At 42.8% G+C, this 27,583-nt stretch overlaps 1 protein-coding gene across 1 annotated transcript in view; it reads left to right on the forward strand.

Annotated features, from left to right (window-relative positions):
* Positions 1-27,583, forward strand: part of DNAI1 (dynein axonemal intermediate chain 1) — a 204,656-nt gene that overhangs the window by 175,811 nt on the left and 1,262 nt on the right. The gene's annotated exons all lie outside the window — the stretch shown is intronic.

Consider the following 27,583-nt stretch of genomic DNA (forward strand, 5'->3'; position numbering starts at 1 on the left):
TTCTGTCAAAACTTACTCTCTTGTGACTTAAAACCATTGGACCTAGTCCTACTCTCTTGGGCAGCAGAGAACAAATCTGATCCTTCTTCTCTCAGACAGCCCTCAAGGTATTTAAAGAGTGCAAATCTTCTCTTCACCAAGCTAAACATGTGCATTTCAAATTTAGTAAACATACTTCTGCTCATTCCAAATCACCAAATATCTTGAAGAGCACCAGACCAGAGAGACCCAACTATAATTTTTGAAGAAAGCTCGTGGGTATTTTGATGCATGTACCCAAGTGAGAGCCAGTGTGGTGTAGTAGTCTGAGTGTTGAACTAGGATGGAAGACCAGGGTTTGAATCCGGGCTCAGCCATGGAAACCTGCTGGATGGCCATGGGCAAAACACATTCTCTCAGTCACAGAAGAATGTGGTGGCAAACCTCCTCTGAACAAATCTTGCCAAGAAAACCCCATAACAACTTTACTTTAGAGTCACCATAAGTCAGAAATGACTTGAAGATGCACAACCAACAACAAACCAGAATGAAACAAAACCTCTTCAGAAGATGGGGCTGAGCTGACAGTGCGCATTTGTGCCTCCATTGTCAGAGCTAGCAGTGAATCTTCTCTGGGGTTTTACTTTTTAAAAATGCTATCCAGAGTGCTGATCCTTAGCCCCAAGGATCCTTTAAGGATCCTTAACCCTTTAAAGTTCAGTCAAAAATCTGGAGCAGACTCACTGCCCATCTGACCTGGAAGCCACTTGCCTCCACTGCTTGCAACCTAAACCAACCTAGGAAGTCACTCCCTGCCCAATACAAAGTGTTGGTTATTACAGTGCGCCCGTGTCATACCCGGGCGCGCCTTACGCGGCTTGAGCATACGCGCTCAAGCCGTGGGGCGCGCGCGGGGCAGAAGGGGCGGGGTATCCCATTCAATTGAATGGGCACGTGCGCCCGTTGCGCCCCGCGTGCCGCCGTGCATGAGCCCCATTGTTTATAATGGGGTTTGAGCATAGGCGGAATTTGCCTTACGCGGCGGGATCCGGAACGGAAAGGCCCACTGTACCTTTAAAGCCCTACATGGCTTAGGCCTGAGTTACTTGAGGGAACGCCTCTCCCTACACAATCCGCCCCGCACCCTCAGAACAACGGGGAAATTGCTATTCGAACACCCTAAGGTGAGACTGGCAACAACCCATCAAAGAGCTTACACAGCGATAGCGCCTACTCTTTGGAACGCACTCCCAGAAGAGATTCGTCTTAGCGGTACACTGGAAGCCTTTAAGAAGGCACTGAAAAGCTATCTCTTCCAGCAAGCATATCCTCCCGACTCTCTTTAGAGAAAGTATTCCCCAATTAGATTAAGATACTTTGATAGTTTATAGTTTCTACTATTTTAATTTGCTGTTTTTAGATAATTTTATTGAATTGTTTGTAATTGTAATTGAATGTTATAACTGTTTTTATATTGTATTATGACATATGTCATTTTTTATTAGATGTGAACCGCTTTGATCTCGAGGAAAAGTGGTATAGAAATAAACAGTTTATTATTATTATTATTATTATTATTATTATTATTATTACCAAAGACTGATGATTTAAAACTAATGTAATGGTACTGACTGAATGGTGGCCTGGCCCACCAGCTGGGAGCTCTTGCCTTTCTTTTGTTCAGCTTGGGTATCAGATGGGATCCATTAACAGTATAGAAAATGTGGGCTAATGCTGTTTAATATGATTAAATATTTAGCAACCGCAAGCATGGAGCCCCACTAAAACAACATATTGCAGTCTTTCGCACTGTAACAAACATGGATAAATTGCACAGCCGGCTAATAATGAGATGAAACACTTTGCCAAGTCTTTTGCTAAGACCAAATCCAGCGTTCAGCCAAGTGAAGCTGTTGTGGGAGATGAGTTCCTCAAATGAGATACAAAGCAGGAAGAAGCATGCCCCTTTCAACAGAACTGCTGGTTGATGCAGATGAGAAAGCCCATGAACCTTGCAGAGCTCTGCAGTCAGATGCCCCTGGTTCATGTGGAGGTGACTGTGCTGCGTGGGCTGTTTTCATTGCCTTTGGCTAGGAAGCTGGCTTCTTCCCATTCCTACTTGGGAGCCAACTGTGCTGCAATATGGCCCTTTCTACATCTGATTATGCTGATTTCATTTCACCCTGCTGCTCTTTGGCCAAAATATAATGATGATTCGCCAGTGAGACATTAAAAATCACAGTAGCACTTTTGACCTAACTCTGCTTAAATATTTAAAGGAGTCTGTGGGATTATCACAGGATTGCTGCACAGGGATGTGAGAAAAGGCCTTCTATGGAATGCCCTCCCCTTCGATACCCAATTGGCACTGATGCTGACTTCATTTTAAAACATAAGTTCTTTTAAAACCTTTGAAGTCTAATTATTTTATCCAGTTTCTACATATGCATGTTTTTAACTGTTCGGGTTTTTTTGATAGTCTAAGAATGCTGGAATCCTATATGATCTGTTATACCTGGCTACACAGCAGAGGTGCTAAGAAATCCCTTTTCTGATTGCAAAGATTCATATCAGGACAACAGCAAAACTGCCTAATGTGCATTGGTGCCCAATGCAGCGTGCATTGGAACTGAGAAAGGGCCTTTGGTCCTGCTTTGTATGAGGCATGAATGTGCATTGGACACTTTGCTGTCTCTGCTACCTTGTAATGTAACAGAAGCCATCTACTGAACATAGATATTACACAACTGCCCAGTTTTAATTCACACATAGGTAAGTCCACTTTGTTGTTAATCAGCTTTGACTCATGGCGACCCTGTGGATGAGATGTCTCCAAGCCCCCTTGTCCTCAGCTGCTCTGCTTAGGTCTTGTAGATTCAGGCCCATGACCTCTCTGTCCATCTGGCATGTGGTCTTCCTCTCTTTCTACTACTGTCTACCTTTTCTAGCATTATTGTCTTTTCTAATGAGTCATGCCTTCTCATGAGGTGGCAAAAATACACTAGCCTCATTTCCGTCATTTTGGCTTCCAGTGAGAGTTCAGGATGGATCTGTTCTAGGATCTGTTTGTTTGTCTTTTTGGCCGCCGATGTTATCCTCAGCACTCTTCTCCAGCACCACATCTCAGATGAGTTGATTTTCTTTCTATCCACTTGTTTCACTGTCTAGTTCTCATGTCCATACATGGCAATGGGGAATACCATGGCTTGGATGATTCTAATTTTAGTGCTCAGTTGCATATATTTACACTTTAGGGTCTTTTCTAGTTCTTTCCTGGCTGCCCTTCCATTCCTTGTCTTCTGATGTCTTGACTGCAGTCTCCATTCTGATTAATATTTGATTATCTAACTACTGTATTTCAATTTCCTCATTGTCTAGTTTGAATTTATGTAGCTCCTCCGTAGTCATTGTTTTTGTTTTCTTTATGTCCACCATTAAGCCTGCCTCTGCACTTTCTTCTTTGAACTTCCTTAATAATTGTTCCAAGTCTGTCATGTCTTCCGCAAGTAGTATGGGGTCATCTGCATTTCTAAGATTATTGATGTTCCATCCTCCTACCTTCACTCCTTCTTTGGAGTCTAAACCTGCTCTTTGTATACAAGTTGGACAAGTAGGATGACAATATCCTTGCCTGACATCTGTCGGTTGGGAACCATTCTGTTTCTCTGTATTTTGTTCTAACAGTTGCCTCTTGTCCTAAGAAGAGATTTCTCATCAGAACTATCAGATTTGGTGGCACTCCCATGTCTTTAAGAGCGTGCCATAGCTTTTCATGATCTATGCAAAGACTTTTCTGTAATCTATAAAATAATTGCTTATGAAGTCTCTTACAAAGATGTAAATCCCCAACAGGATTCCAGCTAGGTTTTAGACTGGAAATAATTTTTATATCATTTCACATATTGGATTGTTCAAACTGAGGACCCCCCCCCCCCCCCAAGATCACTGGATATAGGGTAGGATACAAACATTTTAATAATAGATAAATAAGAATGAAGAGTACATCGAGCTGCCATGATTGGAACTGGGCTTTGGTCCATCTAATCTTTTGGACTGGCTCTCTAGGACATGGGTATGTGGAGACCTTTCCCAGCCTTTCTGCCTCTGACCCCATGAGCTGGAGATGCTATGAACTGAGACTGAGATCTCATGCTGAAACCTAGAGCAGCTTCAACACCTATCTCATGAGGCTGGAAAGCAAGAGAAAGAGACATGCTGTCAGATGTAAATCTTTACTATTGAGAAGCTGGGCTCAGGTATTTTGGTGGCGAATGCTGTCTCAGTTGTTCTCTGGCTGCTGTTTGGCTCCTGGCTGCTCTACCTGCGTCGGTTGCGATTACTCATCATGCAGGTTCTTGTATAGATTTAATTCCACATTAGTCAAATAACGCCTGTGTTGTTTATTTTCCCAAACAGAAGCCTGGATAAATCTAATTACTTCTTTCTCTTTCACAGACTAATCTAGTTGTAGGCCAGAAACAAACAGCCAGGCATGAGGCATGGGGCTAAGCTGATTTGGCCCAAGGGTGTTTTCTTGGCATTCAGGATGCTTTGTGGTGGTTTGCCAGTGCCTTTCTCTAAAATATAGCCTAAGGCACCTGATATTTCTTGGTGGTCTCCCATTGAAGTACTACCTAAGCTTGATGCTGCTTAGCTTCCAAGATCTGGTGCCTTCAGAGTATTTAGGCAACTATTAGATGTTCATCTAATAACTACAGGCAGAATGCTGGAAGTTTTACAGACAACAGAAACGTACTGCTGTCTCTATCCAGAGGGTCTGCATCTGTGCTTCTCAAGCTTTGAGAGGGGTACAGAAGACCAGCCAAAAACTATCCATGGAGCAGCTGGGATGAGAAGCATTAAGAGTCCTTGGAAGGTTAGGGAGAATGATGCTGAGCTCTGTCCAGATGGGATGCTTCTGAGAAGTGATGGTTAAGAATTGGATGCTGAGGATGCATTAAAGGAGTAAATTCAATGAGCAGAGCAGATCAGCCAGCCTTAAAGGATTCCACCCATTCTGCCTGTCTATTTATTGAAATAAAGAAATAAAGGCATGGCAGCAGATGGTTAGTAGCTGCTCTACCAAAGGAAGGAAAAGAAAGACAGAAGGCGTGTCATTGTCTGCATTTTTATGGGAGTGTTTATTAATTGGGTTTATTATGCAGAACGAGTGAGCAAGGGAATATTCCAGCCATAAAAAAAGAAGAGTGTATGAGGCAGCAATGAGTCCCCTGTGCCACAGCTGTGAAACTTTATTATCATCCTTATTATGACATGGTGAGAACATAAGATCAGTACTAGAGAGAGAGGCCAAGGGCCATGATTCAGACAACCCCTGACCAAAGTCAACCCACCCTTTTGACTTCTGATGACGTTCGTTGAACAGACTGTGCAAATCATGCTGGAGTTTTCCCAGAGGTTCACAGAGTGTGCTGAGAGAAGCTGCAGACTCAGCTTAGCCAACCCATTCTGTGCTGTTCAGAGTTGCCTTCTATGGCTGTATCCATACTGCAGAAATGGAATTATAGAATAATAGAGTTGTAAGAGACCATAAGGGCCATCCAGTCTGACCCCCTGCCATGCAGAAACTCACTGTCAAAGCATCCCTGACAGATGGCCATTCAGCCTCTGTTTAAAGACCTCCAAAGAAGGTGACTCCACCACACTCCAAGGAAGGTGTGTGTTGCACTGTCGAACAGCCCTTAGTGTCAAGAAGTTCCTCCTAATGTTGAGGTGGAATCTCTTTTCCTGCAGTTTGCATCCATTGTTCCGGGTCCTGTTCTCTGGAGCAGCAGAAAACAAGCTTGCTCCCTCCTCAATATGACATCCTTTCAAATATTTAAACAGGGCTATCATATCATCACTTAACCATCCCTTCTCCAGGCTAAATATACCCAGCTCCCTAAGTCTGTAAGGAATGTTTTCCAGGCCCTTCACCATTTTGGTGGCTCTCCTTTTGACACGCTCCAGTTCCTTTCTGAATTGTGGTGCCCAGAACTGGACACAGTATTCTAGGTGGGGCCTGACCAGAGCAGAATAGAGTGGCACTATAACTTCCCTTGACCTAGACACTATACTTCTATTAATACAGCCTAAAATTGCATTGGCCTTTTTAGCTCCCACATCACACTGTTGACTCATGTTCAACTTGTAGTCTACTAGCACTCCTAGCTCCCTTTCACATGTATAAGTGTCCTTAAGCCAGGTGTCCCCTGTCCTATATCTATGCATTTCATTTTTTCTACCTAAGTGCAGTACTTTACATTTCTCTCTCCTGATATTCATTTTGTTAGTTTTGGCCCAGCTTTATAATCCATTAAGGTCATTTTGAATTTTGATCCTGTTTGACACCACTTTAACAGCCCTGACTCAATGCTATGGAATTCTGGGGATTGTAGTTTGTTGTGGCACCAGAGCTTTTGCAGTTAAAGTGATGTCAAACTACATTAATTCTGCAGTGTGTCAGCAGCTTAAGAAGGATTGTTTTAATGGACACTTCTGAATTGAACTGGGCCAGCATGGTGTTGTGGTTTGAGCACTGGACTATGACTCTGGAGATTAGGGTTCGAATCCCAGCTCAGCCATGGAAACTCACCAGGTGACCTTTGGCAAGTCACACTCTCTCTGCCTCAGAGGATGGCAATAGCAAACCTTCCTCTGTAAACAACTTGTCAAGAAAAACCCATGAGAGGTTGCCTTAGGGTCTCCATAAATCAAAACAGCTTTAAGGCACACAGTAACAACAAAACCTGAACTGCAGCTCTCTAGCAGAGAATTCATCAAATTGACTACAGATCCCACGATAGAGTGGAGCCATGACAGTTAAAATGGAATCAAGTTGATATAACTACGACATGCTGCAAATATGCTTACAGTGTCCGATTCTGACACACCAGAAATGGCTCTTCTGGGCAATTAATCCAGCCAGTCACTTAGGGCTAGTGTTACAGGGTCAAGAGAAGCACCAGTGATTTGAGAGGTAAATTTCACTATCCCTTGCACAGCCGGAAGAGATGTGGCCGAGAATGTCTCAGGTCACACACGGCTGAGTTGCACCCGGCTGTAAGTGATCCTGGGTAGATCTCAAGTATCTAAAAGCTCCTTGCATTTCAAAGCACAAACAGACAAAATTGCCGTCATGAAGCATTTCACTATGCAGTGTAGGTTTGGGATTTAAAAGAAAACAATGGGAATTAGTTCTACTTTGGGAGCTACCTTGATTTATCTGGGAAATTATTTTTACTACTTATCCATTTATAACCTGCCTTTTTCAATATTGTGAAAAACCAGGATATAAATAAAGTGATAGATAGAGCCATAGACAGACAGACAAACAGTCAGAACACTCCTTTGGTGCAGTTAACATATCTAGGGGTGGCTGTGTTAGCCATGTAGTAAAATACAACAGCATCCAAAATCCACACTGTTTTTGGGGAAACCAAAATGCACAAAATACATGTTACAAGCTACATGGTGCAGTCAGTTGTGGTTATTCAGTTTCAATAACAGGGGAATTAACATGGGCTATAAACCTCAACAAGGGAGCCTTTTCTACCTTTTTTTCCCATGTGGACAGTTCTGGGCCCCATAGACACTACACAATTTGTAGCAGTATGATTCAACTTTAACAGCCATGTTTCTGTTCCATGCTATCCTAGGATCTGCAGTTTAGGGTGGGGACTCAAAATTCTCAGTCAGAGCACTCCAGTGTCTCCACAAACTACAAACCCCAGGATTTCTTACAACAGAACCATGGCAGTGAAAACAGCACTGTCTCTGTGCAATATGTTTAGATTCCCATATCTTGGGGGTATAGGGATGCATGCCCTTCCCCAGTTTTCCTTTGTTCCCCAAAACCCAGCCTTTCTGGCCATCCTGTTGCAAAGAAGGCTGTCCAGAGGGGAAAGGATCATGAGAAAATATTAATGGAATGAAAGGTCTACTAGAGCCTTCACTTCAGTCACAGCAGAGGTGCCCCTTTTAGGATGCTGAGTTTGAAAATTGCGAGCAGAAAAAATAAAATCTTGCAGGAGGAACATTTATTAAAAGAATCCTATTCTTGGGTAAGATGTAGCCTGATCCTTTTAAAATTAATCTAAAAGAGAAAAGAACAGTGAAGGAGACATGTTATGGCATGTTAGTGGCATAGTGTTTGTTGTATTGTAATTATATGGATTTGTTTTAAGGAAGAGGGGGTATAATGGGATTTATTTTATTGTGTTATATGTTTATTGATGTAAGCCGCCTCGATCTTATTGAAGAGGCAGGATAGAAATAAATAAATAAATAAATAAATAAATAAATACATACTATTATTATACCTAGTATATTTGACACCTCTCCATTGACACCCCCTTGTCGTGGGGGAGAGGCTTGCGTACCCTAATGAAATTGTGAGCTATGCTAGCGGTGGTATAATAGCCACTGGTAGGGCCTCTCATGCCAGACAGGTCACAACCGAAGGGTCTGACCAAGAGCGCCAAAGGGCAGGATGGGCTCTCTAGCCTTATGGCAACCATCCTAGGAGAAGAAAAACTCTAATCCCAAACCCGGGCAGATGGTACTCGTCTAACCCTGTAAGGTCAACCATCTCAGAGAAGGAAACTCTAATCAAACCTATGACCCGAGGACCTCGCTGCCACTGTCCATGCTTGTCAAGGCCTCAGCAGACAAACCTCTGGTTTAAAGGGTGAGGCCAGTTCTGTGAACGCTGCGCTCCACCAGAAAAATCCATTGCACAGGCTCAAAGGATACATCCAATATCCCGGGTTGGCCTTTTTAGTCATCAACGCACTTATACAACGCGCGGGATGAGTCCTTCCTGAATCTTCGTTCGCGAAGCAAAGCCAGAGAGAGAGAGATTTTGACACCTGGTGAGATTCAGTTCTGCCAGACCTGGAAAAGGCTGTTAAATTTTTTTGGGGGGGGGGAGGGGATTAAAAAGTGAGATTTTTAATCTCTCCCCCCCCCCCCCCCCAAATTTAACAGCCTTTTTCAGGTCTGGCAGAACTTCTGGGTGAGCAGGAAAGGGAGGAGACTCACTTTCCTGCCCGACAAGCAAAGCAGATCCACCAGACCTTTCCCACCAGCGCATCGGGTGATACTTCTATCTGAGAGGTCACCTAGTGTGGTCTATACCTCTCGCCCCCGTGGCATGCCCTCCTTCATCAAAGAGCAAATGGGAAGAGGGCTGGAGGGGTTCCACGTGGGCCAGTGCTTGTAGGGCTGCTGTAATTCTCTTCCTCGAAACCAGTTGGTTGGCTTATTGACACCAGCCCCTAAATAAACACACACACACACACACACACACACACACCACACACACACACCACATTTAGACACTTAACATTGTTTTATTGCATTTGTATGGTGGTGGCATTTTAGAAGTACAATAGCCAAAAACAGTGGGTCCTGCTAATGGTATGTTCTTTTCCTTTCCTTTCCTTTCCTTTCCAGCACAGTGGTTCCCTAGTGACGTAGTGGTTAAACGCCTGTACTGCAGCCACTCACTCAAAACCATAAGGTTGCGAGTTCAAGACCAGCAAAAGGGCTCAAGCTCGACTCAGGCTTACATCCTTCCGAGAAGGTCGCTAAAATGAGGACCCAGATTGTTGGGGGCAAATTAGCTTACAGTTGTAAACCACTTAGACATTGCTTAGGCGGTATGAAGCGGTATATAAAGGAAACTTGTTTGTTTTTGTTTGTTTCATTTCCTTTTTTTTCCTTTCCTGCCTTCTGGGCTCTGGAACGCTTGCAGAGTACCACCCAGAGCCTCAAAGGTGGGATGATGACTGTCTTCTCACAAAGTTTCACTCTTGCCTCTAGGAATCCAAGATCTGCTGCTTCAAGTGGCCCAGCCAGATGAGACATTTTCCAGACCCTTCAATCTGGGATTTCTGCAGTTTTCTGGGACAAACAAACAAGCCTAGGTTCTTGGGATCTCTTCCAATGCTATGGCTCTGTAACACTTTTTTAGGGACAGGTGGCTGACAGAGTAAGGAAATCCAAGCAGGAAAAGAAGACAAAAGATCCTAATCTCTCTCTGTCTAAGCCACCTTGCTAGAAGAATGTCTTTCCTAGATCCAGGGGACAAAAAACATGTTGAGGATGCCTCCACATCCTCTAGAAGACATTTGGGGGCAAAGCAAGAGAGGGTTGTTGTTCTTGTTTTTGCAAGGGGTGTATTACAGCCCAACAATGTTTTCTGGAGAGCCAATGCAACCCCCCAGCCTCCCACAATTGGCCTCACCCCTGCTGTAATATATGGAATGAACCAGTCCAATTGCTGAAACGGGGAAATGACTCCATTCGGCTCCTTCCATCCACCATATGCCTTCCATTCTCGCTTTGTTTCCTGGGAGAAGATGCATCACCTGTGTTGTGTTGTCTGCGCTGCAAAGGTTGTGGTGAAGGGAGGGAAAGAAGCGCACAGAATAGCTCACTGTAATGGAATGAATGAGTTCTTCTGATGATAAGGAAATTACAGTTTTCATTTTCAGCTCCGCATATCCTCTCCAGTGACTTGGCATTAAATTACATGCTCCGGTAATCAGCATGGCGCATTATTGGTTGCCTCGGTGCACCGCATCGGAGCGGTGCCTTATAAAAATGAAAAAGAATTGGATATGCCATCTACTAACCCCTCAAGGGATTGCCAGGTTCAGTTGAGGGCTGTTTTAATTTAAAGCTGGGGAAACTGGGCTGGGCCGGGGTGTGTGAATCAGAAACAAAGGAGACAGCTGATTATGGGTCAAAGGAAATGCACAGACCAGGCAAATAGGGATAGAGACTGTCCCCGACTCTGTTCATAGTGAACTCAGCACTCTGTAAGTGGTTTACAATCTGTAAGCCAATTGCCCCCAACAAGCTGAGTACTCGTTTTACTGACCTAGACTGAGTCAGCCTTGGAGCCCTGGGATCGAACTCTCAACCTTGTTGCTCAGAAGGAAGCCCTGCTGAGTTCAATGGGATGTATGCCTAGCTGTGTGTATATTGCTGCACGCACTTCCACTGATGAGCCTGAAATTCTGCATTTGCTCACTTCTGGGTGGTAGTATTGTCTGCCTCCAAGTCGTTTTTGTGACTTATGGCAACCCTGAGGCAAACCTATCAAGAGATTTTCATGGCAAGATTTGTTCAAAGGAGGTTTGCCATGGCCTTCCTCTCAAGGCTGAGAGTGGGTTTTCATGTCCAAGCAGGGAATTTAAACCTGGTCTCCTGGAATGCTAGTCCAACACACAAACTCCTATACCACACTGCATGCTTACTTCCAAGAAAACATGCCATTGCCCTGCTAGGCTTATGTCGGCCTTGCTAAGTCGAGTATCCGACCATTGTCTCGGAATTGTCACCGATTTACACCTGAGTAAAATGTGCTTAGGATCACATTGTGCATTGCATTGCTGCTGAAGAGCATCATCCAGGGTTGTTGTGGTGTTCAAATTTGGAGAGAGTCAATGGTTGTTGTGGCTGTTCTATGGAGAAACGTAGGAAATGCGGGTGTTTGGTTAGGGGCAGCAGCCTTTGTGATATTGCAGGAAAGCCAACCAGCATAGCCAGCAAGGAGTTTCCAGGCTGCATCTACACTACAGAATTAATGCAGCTTGACACCGCTTTAACTGTCATGGCCCTATGTTGTGGTATCCTGGGATTTGTAGTGTTGGGAGACATTTAGCCTTGTCTGTGCAGGAGCTCTGGTGGCACAACAAACTACAGATCCCAGGATTCCCTAACATTGAGCCATGGCAGTTCAAGTGGTGTCAAATGGCATTAATTTTGCAGTGTGGCAGAGCCCCAGAAATCTGAATGGAACTCCTTTCAGTGGACCTTAAGAATGTTCTGAAATTCTATTCTTTGTAGAAGATGGTCTTCTTGGCAGCATAAAAGAAACATTGAAGTTCTTTCTTTGCATCCTCTTTATGCATTTGGATTCTGGCCATTTTGTTTTGTCTTGCCCTGTCCCAAAAGGGCATGATGGATAAACCTGAATGCCAAATAGGTACAGCCCCTTCAGCAGCTCTTTTAAAAATCAGACTAAGGGTTCTTACACACTACACAATTATGTATGTGTCTACATGCCTTCAATTCACCTGCTGACGTATGGTGATCCCATTAATTTCATAGGGTTTTCTTAGGCAAGGGATCCTCAGAGGTGGTTTTGCCAGTTCCTTCCTCTGAAATAGAGCGTACAGCACCTGGGATTCACTGGCAGTCCCCCATTCAAGGACTAACCAGTGCAGCCCCTGCTTTGTTTCCAAGATCTGGTGGTATTTGATGCCTAAAGGATATTTAGGCGATACTTCTCTGTGTTTGTATACCTTTATGATGTCTCCCATGAATTCCATAGGGTTTTCCTAGCCAAGAGGGATGGTTTCCTCTGAAATGTAGCCTAGAGCACCTGCTATCCATTGGTGGTCCCCCATCCAAGTATTAACCAGAGCTGACCCTTTAGGATATATAGCACTATGATTTAACTGCCATGAATACTGGGATTGGCAGTTTAGGGAAGAACATTTAGAATTCTGAGCCAGAGAGCTCTCATGCCCCTCCAACTACAAATCCCAAATGCCACAGCAGTTAAATTGGAATCATAGTGCTACACTTATATAGTCCAAAAGGGCTCTAAAACACTGGCAAGGGAGCCAGGCACTGCTGCTAGTAAGAGACCTTTGGCCGTCCTATTTATGCACTGTCTGCTTCATATGAGTGTGACTCTTCATGGCATTAAAAGCAAGAGTTGGCATTATCTTGTCATTAAAGCAAAAGGCAGGTCAGACAGTACTATTAGCTCCAGGTATTAAGATATAAACTTTAGTTAGGAAATCAGTATGCAAAGGGATCTTGCAGCACATTTGAGATGAACTGTGCGAAAGAAGTTGTAATGTGAGCTTGCATAAACTTGGTCTACTTCCTCATATTTCATAGGCCAAGCCTACAACTTATATAGCTTATGCTACAACTTATTTTGCACAGTTAGTCTCAAAGATGCTGCAAGATGATTTTGTATCCTGATATTCCAGACAAAGATGGTGATGTCTCTGAATTCTACTGAATTCTTAGGAAGAATCTGAAGACCTTCTTCTTCCGTCAAGCCTTCCCCCATGTGCCTTGATGTTATCCCTTTCTCTCTATGCATTTTGTTCGATCCAGCTAATTTGTTATATGTGTTTTAATGGGTTTTAATTGGTTTTTATATTGAATGATTGTTTAGAATGTTTTTAGAATTGTTGTATTGTTTTTAAGTGGTACGTGTGGGTTTTTTATTGTCGGGTTATGGGCTTTCACTTTGTATTGTCTTTTGATATTAAATTTTGTAAACCGCTATGATCTCTAAGGAATAGCCGTCTAGAAATAAACTTTCATTCATTCATTCATTCATTCATACTCTCTCAGCTAGGATACTTTAAAACATACTGCACAGCTGGTTTCTGTCAAATGTTGAATTTTCAGAAAAGGAAGCTCCGGGGGCATTTGGGGCAATAAATAAAAACAAGATTATTCCTTGAGTTCCTCCTCCCATCAGGAGAGAGCTGAGTTTGGGAATGGGACTACATAGGCTCTTCTGCAACCTTGGGAGCAAATCCCCCAAGATGAGCATGTTTAATCCCATCTCTGCACAGAAATGAGCTTTGAACTTGGCTACGCAGCATGGTTGTGTGTTGTTGTTTTAATTCTTGTGCTTCACACACATTTTCCTCACTCGGGAAGGGAAGGAACTGTCTGTCCAGGTACTTTATGTGGTGGACGCTTTGCATGAGTTTGCTTATATACGATGAACAGATAATTGAATGTTAGAAACAGAAGAGACTCCAAGGGCCATCTCCTCTAACGCTCTTCCATGTAAGAATCCACAGCAAAAGCTGTGAGAGGGAACCCTCAAACCAGTTTTTAAAAATTTCCAATGAAGGAGAGTCCAGCGCCACTTTTCAGGGCAGTCCGCTGAAAGTCTTGTGGCATTTGAACATTTTTCCTGATATTTACTTGGAATCTCTTGTCATGTAATTGAAATCTTCTGCTTCAGATCTTATTATTATTATTATTATTATTATTATCCCGCCTCTTCTGTTTAGGGATCAAGGCGGGTAACAACAGAGTTTATACAATACACAATATAAGATAGGCTGGATCCAGAGGGGGTTGATTCAAATTATACAAAAAGATATTCTGGCTGAACATTAGGAAGGACGTCCTGACAGCAAGAGCAGTTTGGAACAAGAAGGGGGGATGCGTTATTAAGCAGCACCTTAAAAATCTAACTTATAAGAGCATCCCAAGGATTGATTGATTGACTGACTGACAACCTGCTTTTCTACCAAGATGGGATTCAAGGTGGCTAGTTGCTCTTGTTTCTACCATAAGCTGATGTTGCATTTGCCCCGCTGTGCTTTGCATCATACGGTTACTATTAGTACAGTCTGGAACTGTAGTTCTCTCTCTCCTCTTGATATTCTTCCTCTCAGTCCCATTATCACTCAGTTGGCCTTTTTCCTGTGCATGAACTCCAGCATCTCTCTTTTTTCAACACTTGCTACTTGGCTGCTTTCTCTGCCACCTCGCATTAAAGCAGCGTTGCCCGTCTTCTGAAATTGCTCAGACAGAAGATTTGTTTCTTCCTCCTGCTTCTCAGCCTTTCCCAACATTTCTTCCTTGCTTTTACTTTTTTAAAAAAATAGATTTTAAGAATGATTGCAAAGAAAAACAGAAATGAGTGAGACAGAATGACAAAGAGGAAAGGAAAGGAAGGACGTAGGACATGAACATGTGCTGGACATATACATTGATATAAGCTGACTGTATTTCCAAAAATACATTTCTTGAAGCTGATGCCTATAAAATACAGGCTTGTGTGCAGCTAGAGCTGTGCCATCTTCTGACCATCAAACAATAGATGATGAATGTTTATCTTCACTGTTTGTTCTTTCCCTCAAGTCCAGAAACTGGGGATTTCTTTTTTGATTTGTCTTTCCTTTCCTCCCTGTGTCCAGCCTCCTGCTCAGTTTTGTACGTTTCCATTGCTTAAGAAATCTCCACTTTTCTTTGCCCCGTTCCTTTCCATTCCCTCCCACCCCTGTTTTAGTCCTTCCTTTATCCCTTCCCCCTATTGATTATTCTCATCGTCTTCTTATTGATCTTATTGCCCTCAAGCCCCTGTATTAAATGCTGCTGGTGGCTTTGTATTTTTTGCTTCTTGTTCCAGACTATTTTACTCCATCCTCTTCACTGGCTCCCGTTCTTTCTCATCGTCACTTCAGGCTCCTTATACTTATTTTCAAATAGCTCCAGTTCCTCTACATCTATTTTTGCTTCTTTTGCTGCATGATCCTACTCAGACCATTCATTCTGCATGTACAATCAACGGCTTAAAAGTGAAAATTGACCTCTCTCTTCACTGCTTGCATCCCGTCTTTTCACATTTCTCTACCCTCCCTGAAATGTCCTGAATTTGATATCCAGCCTCTTCTTCTGTTTTCAGACACCTCTGTAAAACAGGTCTCCTCTTTTGCATTAGCTTCTTCCCTCCCTATTGAGTCTTGTTTTTTTCACCTTTAACGTTTGTACAAAGTGGAGTAATTTGTTTGTGAACAGACAGCAAAAAAAGTCTCTCTGGGGTTATTCAGACAGTGAAAATAATCTGGATTGAATCTTTGTTGTTCAGATGCATTTCCAATGCATCTGATTAAGGATTAATTTTTTTTTGGGGGGGTGCCAAAAACCCCATATAACCCAAGCTAAACAATAACAGGTTTTTTTTTTACAATTCACAAAACATTGGCAGTGTTAATAAATGATGCAAATAGAATTTGGATAAACTGGGATAAAACTCTGTTTGAATGGCAAGCTGTGAGCAACTGTGCTTTGTACTAGATGTGTAATGTTTAATGTCAACATGGGTTTCAGAGAAAGAAATCATGCCAGACAAATCTAATCTCTTTTTTTGATAAAATTACCAGCTTGGTAGATGAAGGGAATGCTGTGGATATATATAAGGCTTTTGGCAGGGTTCCCCATGACATTCTTGCAAACAAGCTAATGAAATGTGGGCTAGACAAGGTAACTGTTACATGGATTTGTAATTGGTTGACCGGCCGAACCCAAAGCATGCTCAACAATGGCTGTTTTTCAGCCTGGAGAGAAGTGACCAGTGGGGTCCCACAGGGCTCTGTCCTGGGCCCAATGTTATTCAACATCTTTATCAGTGACTTGGAGGACACAATTGGGGGCATACATATCAAATTTGCAGATGACACCAAATTAGGAGGAGTAGCTTATACCCCAGAGGACAGGATCAAAATTCAAAATAACAAAACAGATTAATTTATATACCACTTCATACTGAACTAACAGTGTCTACACGGTTTACAACTGTAAGCTGAATAGACTAGAAAGCTGGGCCAAAGCTAACAAAATGAAATTCAACACGGAGAAATGCAAGGTACTGCACTTAGGGTGGAAAAATGAAATGCACAGATATAGGATGGGGGACACCTGGCTGAATGAAACTACATGTGAAAGGGATCTGAGAGTCCAAGTAGCTCACAAAGTGAACATGAGAAAACAGTGCAATCCAGCAGCTAACAAGGCCAGTGCGATTTTAGGCTGCATCAATAGAAGTATAGTGTCTAGATCAAGAGAAGTAATAGTACCACTGTACTCTGCTTTGGTCAGAGCCCACATGGAATATTGTGTCCAGTTCTGGGTACCACAATTTAAAAAGGATGTTGAGAAACTGGAGCATGTCCAAAGGAGGGCGACTAAAATGGTGAAGCATCTGAAAACCATGCCCTATGAGGAACGACTCAGGGAGCTGGGGATGTTTAGCCTGGAGAAGAGAAGGTTAAGAGGTGATATGATAACCCTGTTTAAATATTTGAAGGGATGTCATATTGAGGAGGGAGCAAGCTTGTTTTCTACTGCTCCAGAGAACAGGACCCGGAACAATGGATGCAAGCTCCAGGAAAAGAGATTCCACCTCAACATTAAGAGGAACTTCTTGACAGTAAGGGCTGTCCGACAGTGGAACACTCTCCCTTGGAGGGTGATGGAGCCTCCTTCTTTAAACAGAGCATGCTTTGATTGTGTCTTCCTGCATGGCAGGAGGTTGGTCTGGATGGTCCTTGGGGGTCTCTTCCAGATCTTTTACCCTGTGATTCCTGAATAGGCTATCCTATTTTCACTGATTTTTAAAAAGCTGTTAACTTATTTCTGCTTGTTTAAAACTGTTTTGTTTCTGATCAGGTCTCGGCAGTTTATACCCTTTTGAATCATGGAAGTTTTGTAAAAACAGTGCCCAGTTCTCTGATGTAAAACAACAGGCTTGCCCCCACATCCTCTTCATGAATGTCATCCAGACCAGGCTGTGTTCTTGGCCCCACAGCGGGACTTTTGTTGTTGTTGTTGTTGTTGTTGTTAACCCCCTTTTTGTTGTTGTTAACTGTCCTCAAGTAGATCCCAACTGTGCATGAGACATCTCCAAGACTCCCTATTTTCCACTGCTCTGCTTAGGTCCTGTAAATTCATTCCCATGATCTCTGTAATAGAGACTATCCATCTAGCATGCTGCCTTCCTCTCTTTCTACATCCTTCTACGTTTCCCAGCATTATTGTCTTTTCCATGGAACCATTCTTTCTCATGACGTGGCCAAAGTATGACAGCCTCAATTCAGTCATTTTACCTTCCAGGGAGATCTCTGGATCTGTTCTAGGCCCCATCTGTTGTCTTTTTGTCTGTCCACAGGATCCTCAGCATTTTTCTCCAGCCCCACATCTTGAATGAATCAATTTTCTTCCTATTCACTTTCTTAACTGTCCAGCTCTCACATCCATACATCATAATAGGAAATATAATGGCTTGTATGAGTTTCACTTTCTTGCTCAGTTGTATATCTTTATATTTTAGGATCTTTTCTAATTCTTTCATAGCCAGACATAGTTATGGAAACGGGATGCAGCTTTTGACTTTCTCTTGCATTCCTGTTGCATCAAAAGCATCTCTCTCTTCCTGAGTGCAATCCATCTCCTAAGTGGAAATGGCCATACCAGACCTTTTTATCTAGGCTGGGCAGCAAAATAAGGCTTCAATTTGACACCTGTAATGAAATAACTTTGCCACCAGCTGGGAGGAAAACAACCCACACAAAGCAACAATTGTCTCTCTGCTTCATATGAACTCATTCACTCATCCCTCTTCGGAAACATGTGAAAGATGCACTGTTTCTATTTATAATGTCTTTCTTTCTTTTTTACAAGACTACTGCTTCTCTGCCATACAGCTTCTAATCAAAAAGCCGAAGCCCCTGAAATTGTGTATGGTGTTGGAACATCATCAGATGTGATATGGCACTTCAATTAGGGCTTGCATTGAAATGAAATTTTCTACACGGGGCACATTTTAGGCTTTGAAAACAAAAATTAGTCTGAAGAGCAGTAGTGGGGATTTCTGAGACGACTCACAGCATTTTGTAGACCTATAGAATCACTCTTTCTCGTTCCACAAAAAGAAAAGAGCCCATAGCCACTCTTACCACCATTGCCTCCCTTTACTGCCCAGGCAAGAGTCAGAAGGTCCTTCAAGGGTCATCTAATCCAGCTCCTGGCCATGCAGGAAGACACTGCTAAAGCATCAAACCTCTGCTTAAAAACCTCCAAAGAAAAAGAGTCTACAACTTTCTAAGACTTCTCACCCAGCCAAAGGTTTCCTGTCCTCCTTGGCTTGGCTTTGTCTTTTTCTCTTGCCGCCCCCTATTCCTTCAATTGCCTCCCTGTAAACTTGCAATCTGCTTCTTCTCTTGCCATTTTTAGATCCAAATTGAAAACTTTCTTATGGTCTAAAACTTTTGCAATTTCAGATTAATGCTCTATATTTTTTACCATACTTGATTATCTGTTTTGTTCTGTATTTTGTATTTTTAGCTTTTTTGTTGCATTGTAGTTTATTATTGTATTTTACTATTGCATTTTTTTTTAGAGCCAGCGTGTTGTAGTGATTTGACTGTGACTTTGGAAACCAGGTTTTGAATCCCAGCTCAGCCATGTAAACCTACTTGGGCAAGTCACACTCTCTTAGCCTAAGAGGAGAGCAATAGGAAATCCCCTCTGAAGAAAGATGCCAGGGAAAACCCATGATAGGTTTGTCTTAGGGTTGCTATAACCTGGAAATGACTTGAAGGCCCTCAACGAGAAAGTGCAGTGAAAAGAGGCGGGTAAGAATTAAAATAATAATAATAATAATAATAATAATAATAATAATAATACAGTACTGCAGGAAATTGCATATTGCAGTCACCTAGTCCTGAGAGAGTGAAAGCCCAGCCCATCTGAAGGGGACAAAGGCTGCTAATCTTCCACACAGTCCAAATTGCATTTTTAGTATTATATTTTAGTATTCACAGAATCATAAAAGATAGAATCATAGAGTTGGAAGAGATCACAAGGGCCACCCAGTCCAACCCCATTCTGCCATGCAGGAACTCACAATCAAACATCCCCGACAGATGTCCATCCAGCCTCTGTTTAAAGACCTCTAAGGAAGGAGACGCCACTACACTCCGAGGAAGGAGTGTGTTCCACTGTCAAACAGCCCTTACTGTCAGGAAGTTCCTCCTAACGTTGAGTTGGAATCTCTTTTCCTATAATTTGCATCCTTGTTCTACTCTCTGGAGCAGCAGAAAACAAGCTTGCTTCATCCTCTGTGGGACACAGCTTCAAATACTTAAACAGGGCTATCATATCACCTCTTAGCCATTTCTTCTCCAAGCTGTTGTATTGTATTGTATTCTAGTACAGTATTTAGTATTTTATACTGAAGTAGTTATAAAGGTTTTATTCTATTGTAAAGCACCATGTACATTGATGGTACTATATAAATGGATGATGATGATGATGATGATGATGATGATGATGATGATGATGATGATGGAGTCTAATGCTGAGTACCTCCTCCATGAGAAAGTTCTTCCTAATGTTTAGTTGGATCCACTGGTTTTGGTCCCAGTCAGTGGCATCACTAGGGTTGGTGTCACCCCATGCGGTAAGTCATACACCATACACACCATACAGAATCCTTAGTAATGTTTTTTGGACTAATGTTACACATAAACCATAATTCCCATATATCACCGAATATAATAAATAAATAAATAAAAGTTTTATTTCTATACCGCCCTTCTTCAAATCAGGCAAAAAATAATGGCAATTGTTGCAACATAAACAACTATCAAAATTAAAATTATACCATTCGATTACAATATCCTACGCACAGCCTCAGTGTATTCACATGTACATTGTTTCATGTAGTTAAAGTGAATATTTGATAAGATGTGGTATTTTAAAGAAATAGTTATTTTTAAAAAAAAAAATTGATTTAAAATTTTGATTTATTTTTTTTAAATATCTGCGGCCTCTGCTTTCTCCTCCAGCTGAGCCTTGTCCCATTCACACCGTCATCTCCTCAGCATTTAAAGGGATGCAGGCGAACACCACAGCCCATTTCTGCCACAATGCCCCACAGATGTTTGGGGAGCAGTGATGTCACACACCCTTCGGGTGTCACCTGCTACAGCCCACACACCCCTCGCCCCCCTGGTGATACCTCTGGTCCTAGTCTCCGAAGCACCAAGAAAGAAAGCAAATTTCTTGGTCAAACTTCCAGTCAAGCTGGGATGTCCTTCAAATAGCTCAGTGGTTCCCAAACTTTGGTCCTCCAGAAGCTCCAGCCAGTTTGGCCAACTGTCAGGAATTCTGGGAGCTGGAGTCCACAACATCTGGAAGACCAAAGTTTGGGAAGCACTGGCTTTAGCTCAATACCATGAAGACTTCTGTGAAGACACAGCACTGTGTGTCATCTGCCTTCATGAGCCCCATCCCTGTCTCTGTCTGCAGTCATGTATCTTTCCTTCTTCTGTGGAACAATCTTCCCATTGAGACCAGTTGGCATGATGTTTACACTGCCAGCTGAAAACTTGTTTGTTGGCCCCAGAGAATTTCCCCAGTCACCAATATACTCAGCTACCTCATGTGATTTTAATGAAACCCAATATTGTTTTATTGCTGTTGTGTGTTTTTAATTATTTGATTTTGTGTTATGGATTAAGTGGGTTTTTGGTGGGGGGCTGCCAACCCCCCCCCCCCCACTTAATCCCGGATAATCAAAATTAGGTTTTTGGCAGCCCTCCTACCAAAAAACATAATCTGGTGCATTTGGGATGTGCATGAACAATGGGGATTTAACCCAGATCCATCCTGGATTATTTTCACAGTGTGAATAGTCCTCTCAAGTGGAGGAATTCTGTTTTTACTGCTAAAAAGGAAAAGAAGACCTCTGAGATTGGTTTATTTTAGCCTGATCTTCCATGGGTATCAAGGATATTACCCCATAAATATGTTCAGGTGGCTTTTAACTGGCCTTAACTTACCTGAGAAGATTTGGGGATTAATGCTGCCTGCTGTGTACTATGGAGCATCTGTGTGACTGGCCCTCTGTCATCCCACAAAATCCTTTGTAGGTTTATGATGGGGTCAAATTTTGCCTCTTTCTGTGCCCTCTAACACTTTGACCACACTCCCTACAACCCCACAGCTCCAGTATACCTATGGCTATACTTCCAGCTCTCTCAGTGCAGCTGAAGAAGTGGATTGATATCTGGGAAAGTTCATGCTAAATAAATTCAGTCTCCAATTTCTTCTTTTCCATTTGATTCTGAAACAAAGAAACATGGCATTTCTCTTTGAATTTTCCTCCTCTGTCAGAAATAGATGGTTCGCCTTTCTAGGTGAGATGAATCAAGTTTGCCCAACACCTTCCGGGTTTGTGGGACACTAAATCCCACATGTCAGTGATGCTGGATGATGGGAATCGCAATTTGATCCATCAGTTGGAAAAGATACATTAGAAAGTATTGGGGCAAAGGAGAGAGTTCAAACAATTGTGCTGATCCAGAAAGCCGTTTTATACCCTGTGCAGAAAATGCACTCAACTGGGAAACTCATCTTCTGTCTTTGTGAATTGGAGAAAGGATCCAGACTCACAGCAATCCAGAATTCTGGTCAGGAAAGTCCATCCGCATCCAAGTGGCCTCCTGTCCTTTCTGCTGCACAGAGTGCATTGTCATTTCAAAGACGTCCCATTTGAAATTCATTTGCTGCAGGCTGAATGGTTTCTTCAGTCATCTTTACCTTTGCTTCGTTCAACTGGTGTCCTTTCACAGGCTGCTGCTGAACTGAATGGACTTGCAGGGGAAAGCAACGGAAACAGCAGGAGCTCTTGATCAGCAAGCATGGAGATAACAGCCTGTCCCACTCGATACACACACACACACACACACACACACACACTCAAGCCAGGGACAGCCATTCCAAGGTTCTCAAGTCACCACAGCCAACAAATCAAGCCACTTGTCTCATTTTCCCATGCATTTTTGCCGCATTTCATTATAATGTTCCTAGGTCACACTTCTCACATCCATTCTAAAGAAGAATGTGGCTAAAAATAAAACATTTCAAAAATCAGAAGAATCTGCCTTCAAGCCTAAATCGGGAAAGTGTACATTTTTCAAATTATATGTGCATTGCCAAACAAATAGGGACAACTGCTACAAACATGTTCATCGCTCATTGCATTGCTTTAGGATAATCAGCTTGTCGGAATGAACGATCTCAGGCCAGTCGCCCCAGACAGAGGGTTTATATTGCTTGGCTCCCCTCATAGCCACTGTGGCCACAGTCTGGGTAGATACACTGGCATAGTGGGCCAACAGAATTCAAGATCATGGCCAAGATCACAGACTCATAGCGCTGGAAGGGACCTCTTGGGTCGGTGATTCCAAACCCCTGCTGAGTGAAGGCTCTCCAGCTAAAGTTGACCAGTAGGTAGTTATCCACTCATTTTGAAGACATTGAGAGAGACCTCAAGGCAATCTTAATGTCAAGAAATTTGTTCTAATGTTCAATCAAAATCTACTCTCCTGCAACTTCAAACCATTAGACGAGGCCCTGCCCTCTGGGGCAGCAGAGAACAAACCTTCCAGGTCCTCTCTGTGGCAGCCCTGGAGGTATTTAAAGAGTGCAACCCTGTCACCCCTCAGTCTTCTCTTCACCAGGCTGAACATGCCCAGCTTCTTCAACCTTTCTTCATAGGTTTGTTCTCCATACCTTTTATCATCTTTGTTGCCCTTCTCTGAACCTGGTCCAGCTTATCTATATCCTTTTTAAAATGAGATGCCTTGAACTGAACACAGGACTCCAGATGAGGTCTGACTAGTGCAGAATATAATGGGATTATTACTTCCCTTAACTTGGAAACTACGGTTTTATTAATGCAAGATATAATTTGCCTTCTTTCCTGCAGCATCACATTGCTGGATCATGTTTAATGTATGATCAGCAGTATTCCCAAGGTCCTTTTTCCATGAACTGCTGTTAAGGCAGTATCTCCCCACTATTAGTGTGCATTTGAATTTTGTAGTGTAGAATTTTGCATTTGTCTCTATTGAAATTTATTTCATTAATTTCTGGCCAATTTTCTAGTTTATCAGTGTCCCTTTAAATTCTGTGTCTGGGTTCCAATGTTTTAGGCACCTCTTCCAGTTTGATGTCATCTGCAAACTTTATAAGGATTCCCTTCATCCTGTCATCTAAGTCATTGATAAAAATGTTGGAGTAATGGCCCTAGGACAGAACCCGGAGGTACTCCCCTCAAGACCTCCTTCCAGTCAGAAGTGCAGCCATTGATGACAACTCCAGTTATGGATCCATCTGATGGTTTTCCCATCCACTCCACATTTAAATCAGTTTGCTAATGAAAATATAATGGGGGATTTTATTGGATGTTTTGCTGAAATCCAGATAAATGACATCCACAGCATTCCCACCATCTACTAAACTAGTGACCTGATCAAAAAAAGATACATGGTTAGTTTGGCAGGATTGGTCATTACAAATCCATGCTGGCTCCCGATTCCTACATTGTCATCAATATATAGTCAGCCCTCCATTGTTGTGGGGGATCCATTCTGGGCCCCCCTGAAAAAATGAAGACTTTCCCATAGGCTTGAATGGTGCATGCACTGCAGGGGGTGGGGGTGGGGAGTGCCCCATTGAAAACAACGGAGGTCACCCCTCCATGAATATTCAAGACCACGAACCTCAAGTCTGCAAGAAAGGAGGGACGACTGTATTTCCAGACTCCTGCACAATCTGTTCTAATATTTTTCCTGGTATTTTGGTCAGGCTGTAGTTTCCAGGATCTTCTTTTTACCTTTTTTTTTTAAAGGGAGGGACATTTTTTGCCCTTCTCCAGGCCTCTTGCACCTCACCTGTTCTCCAAGCGTTCTCAGAAATGAAGGCAAGGGGTTCAGAGAGTACATCAGGAAGTTCCTTCAGTACTCTGGGTTGCAGTTCATCTGGCCCTGCAGATTTGAACTCATGTAGGTTAACTGTGGCCCAGTTGAGACAGACGGGATAGGATGCCCTTGTCACATGCAAGAGGCAGCGCTTCTAGACGCCCCTCGTCCCTCGCACGTGACGAGGGCGCCAAAATGGCAGCACCCTGTACAGATGGGTGCCGCCATCGTTACGTGCCGGATACATAGCGTCCGCACGTCATGGCGCCATTATGACATTGTGAGTGCGCCATTGGTGCACTGTGATGTCATAATGGTGTCGCAAGAACCTGCTTTTTGCAGGTTCTTTTTGGTCTGCAGGGAGGTCCCGGGGTCTGGAGGGTGCGCCTTCTCCACGGACCAAAACTAGGCACCGGGAGACTGTCCTTTTTGGGCGGCCTGTCCCACACCTATGTGATTGCTTACTCCTTGATTTGCAATCCAGATCCCTTGCCAAGGTCTTTGCTAAGTCATGGAAGCATATAGTTCTCTTTAGAAGGAAAAACTGAAGCAAAATATTGTGTTTTTTTGCCTTTTCCTTGTGATCTGTTAACAGTTTACCATCCTTACTAAACAGTGGCCCCACTATCTACTTGGTCATTTTACCACCTCAAATGTATCTGAAAACACCTTTTTATTGCTCTCTGCTTGCCTAGCCAGTCTGAGTTCATTCTGAGTTTTAGCTTTTGAGGCAGAGTAGAAATAAATTTTAATATTTATTTATTTATACATACTATTCCTACAAGCTTGGGCTACACATCTGCACTCTTCCTTTGTGATTTGTCCTTTCCTCCATTTTATATATAGTCTTTTTTTTTCTTTCACTTCCTTAGGTTTGCTGTGTAACCACATTGGCTTTTTCAGACATTTCTCATTTTTCTTTTTCCACGGGATTGTTTGTGATTGTGCTTTTTGCAACTTCTTCTTCCACAACTCTACCTTTGCTGGACACCTTTTTCCTATAGCATGCTTAGCCATAGGATTCCACCCAGTAATTCCCTGAACTTGCTAAAAGCAGCTTTCCAGAAATCCAAGGTCCATATTTGACAACACTCTTCTTTGCCCTGCCTCACAATTGTGAATTATAGCATGACATGGTTACTTTCCCTTAAAGAACCAACTACTTTGATTCCAGTGACCAACTCCTCCCTTTTGGGTAAGATCAAGTCCAGGACTGCCAATCCCCTTGTTCCTTCCTCTACCTTTTGAAAGAGGAAATTATCTGAAAGAGGAAATTAGTTTAAAGCCATCTTGATCAGACTTGTGCATTGACTGTATCGAGTGACATTTTGGAAGGGGGATGAAAAACAAAACAAACGTAAGGCACAGGGGTGCGGTGGAGTGTTACAGGGAAGGTACAGTCGTCCAAGTTCCCATGAATTGCCAGTGTACCCCCCCCCCCATCCTTAAAATGAAATTCTAAGAAACACAGACACAGATGTCAGAATCACACCTCCTCCAAGGAACCACAGCAGCAGTCAGGTCCCAAGAGAAGAACCATCCAGATGTTGTGCCCATGTGGGTTCACTTCCACCAGTTTATCTTTAACTTTGTCTGCAGAGACCGTCCTTCTGTGTCTGCACGTGTTCCCCTTAATCCCAAGGCCTCCAAATGGAGTTTCAGACTAGTAATTCAGGACTAATCCTAGCAAATCCCATCACAGCAAACTCAGTCTGTCTTTTCAGGGGCAGGGAAGGGTGGATTTGATTATTCCTCCTTCCCCAAAAAGCTGTTGTCTTCTAGACTGACTTTTCACAATGTGGCTCAGCGTGTGTTGTTTCTGTTGTATGCCTCCAAGTCATTTTTTTACTTATGGCAAACCTAACATAGGGTTTTATTGGCAGGTTTCTTTAGAAGGGGTTTGCTGTTGCCATCTTGAAGCTGAGAGAGTATGATTTGCCCAAGGTCACCGAGTGGGTTTTTATGCTCAAGTGGGGAATCGAATCCGGATTTCCAATCATAGTCTAATGCTCAGACCACTACACCATGCTGGCTCTTTGCCATTAGGGGATGCTCTGACTGAGAGTTTGTGCATGGCAGGGGGTTGGACTGGATGGCCCTTGTGGTCTCTTCCAACTCTATGATTCTATGATTCCCCTGTGTTTATCTTTCTCTCTGCCTTGGAAAGTGTGGATCTACCAGACAACTGTTGGTTTAAATTATATTGTGGGTTTCCGTGGAACTGCTGTTGTGCAGAATCACTCCCAACGGTGTGTAATCCTCATTGGTTCCATGCGTCAACTGAAATCCATCTGGCTCAATTGGATAGGATTATGGGAAGGAACAACAGATTAGTTACACTACTGGCAGCCCACGCTGGGCAGACAAAACAGAGTTGTCTCATAACTGAATCGCACTCTGTCTCCCTTCCTCTGCCATACATCTGGACACCAGCTTAGTGCAAACTTACAAATACAGCCTTACAAATATTGGCCAACAGCAGAGGCATCCATGCATAACTTTATGTTGTAGCCATGCTGTTGAGACATTATGCAGCCATGCTAGTGAATTGCAAGGATGCACAAGAAAGCACCCTGTAAGATGTCCCATTGTGCAACTGGAACTCCTATTGCCCAATGGCATACATGGCGCATCAAGACACATTGCGTTGCACAATGGCCACACTGTTGGCTCTGCTTGCGCAATGCTTCCAATGTTAGCTCTGTCTCTGCTCCCCTCTTAAGACTATGAACATTGTGCAACAGTGCAATTCAACTTTACACAATCATACATTGGTTTACAATCATGTAACTTCCCAATAGGATGCCAGCCATTATTTTCAAAAGGCAAAACTGGCAATCTGCTTAATTGGGTACATTAGGGGCTGTACCAGTAGGGACACCCCAACTCAATTTATTTTGGTCACAGACCAGCATATGGGCATACTCTCCTTGATAGCATTCTGGTGCCAGCTGAGATGCATTGTAGCCACCAGTAAATGACTCACTGTATATGCAATTACTGGTATTCCAAAATACCTGTAATTCAGATGGTACCCGAGCTCTGAGCAGAGTACCAGGAGCCCTTGCTTTTTGCTGTATTAGCTAGTAATTGCTTAGTGTTTTAACTGATAATTATTTACTGTTTGGTATTTTAAATCATTAATAGTTGAGTCTTCCTTATCTGAAATGCTTGGGATGATAGGTGTTTTCAATTTTTTAAAAATTTTTAGAATATCTATAATTGTATATAGAGGTACGTACTTAAAAGAACTTGGAGATGGGACCCAA

Source organism: Sceloporus occidentalis, unplaced genomic scaffold (genome assembly GCF_023333645.1).
Source record: "Sceloporus occidentalis isolate IW3139 unplaced genomic scaffold, rSceOcc1.0.p SCAF_1, whole genome shotgun sequence".
Classification (NCBI taxonomy): domain Eukaryota; kingdom Metazoa; phylum Chordata; class Lepidosauria; order Squamata; family Phrynosomatidae; genus Sceloporus; species Sceloporus occidentalis.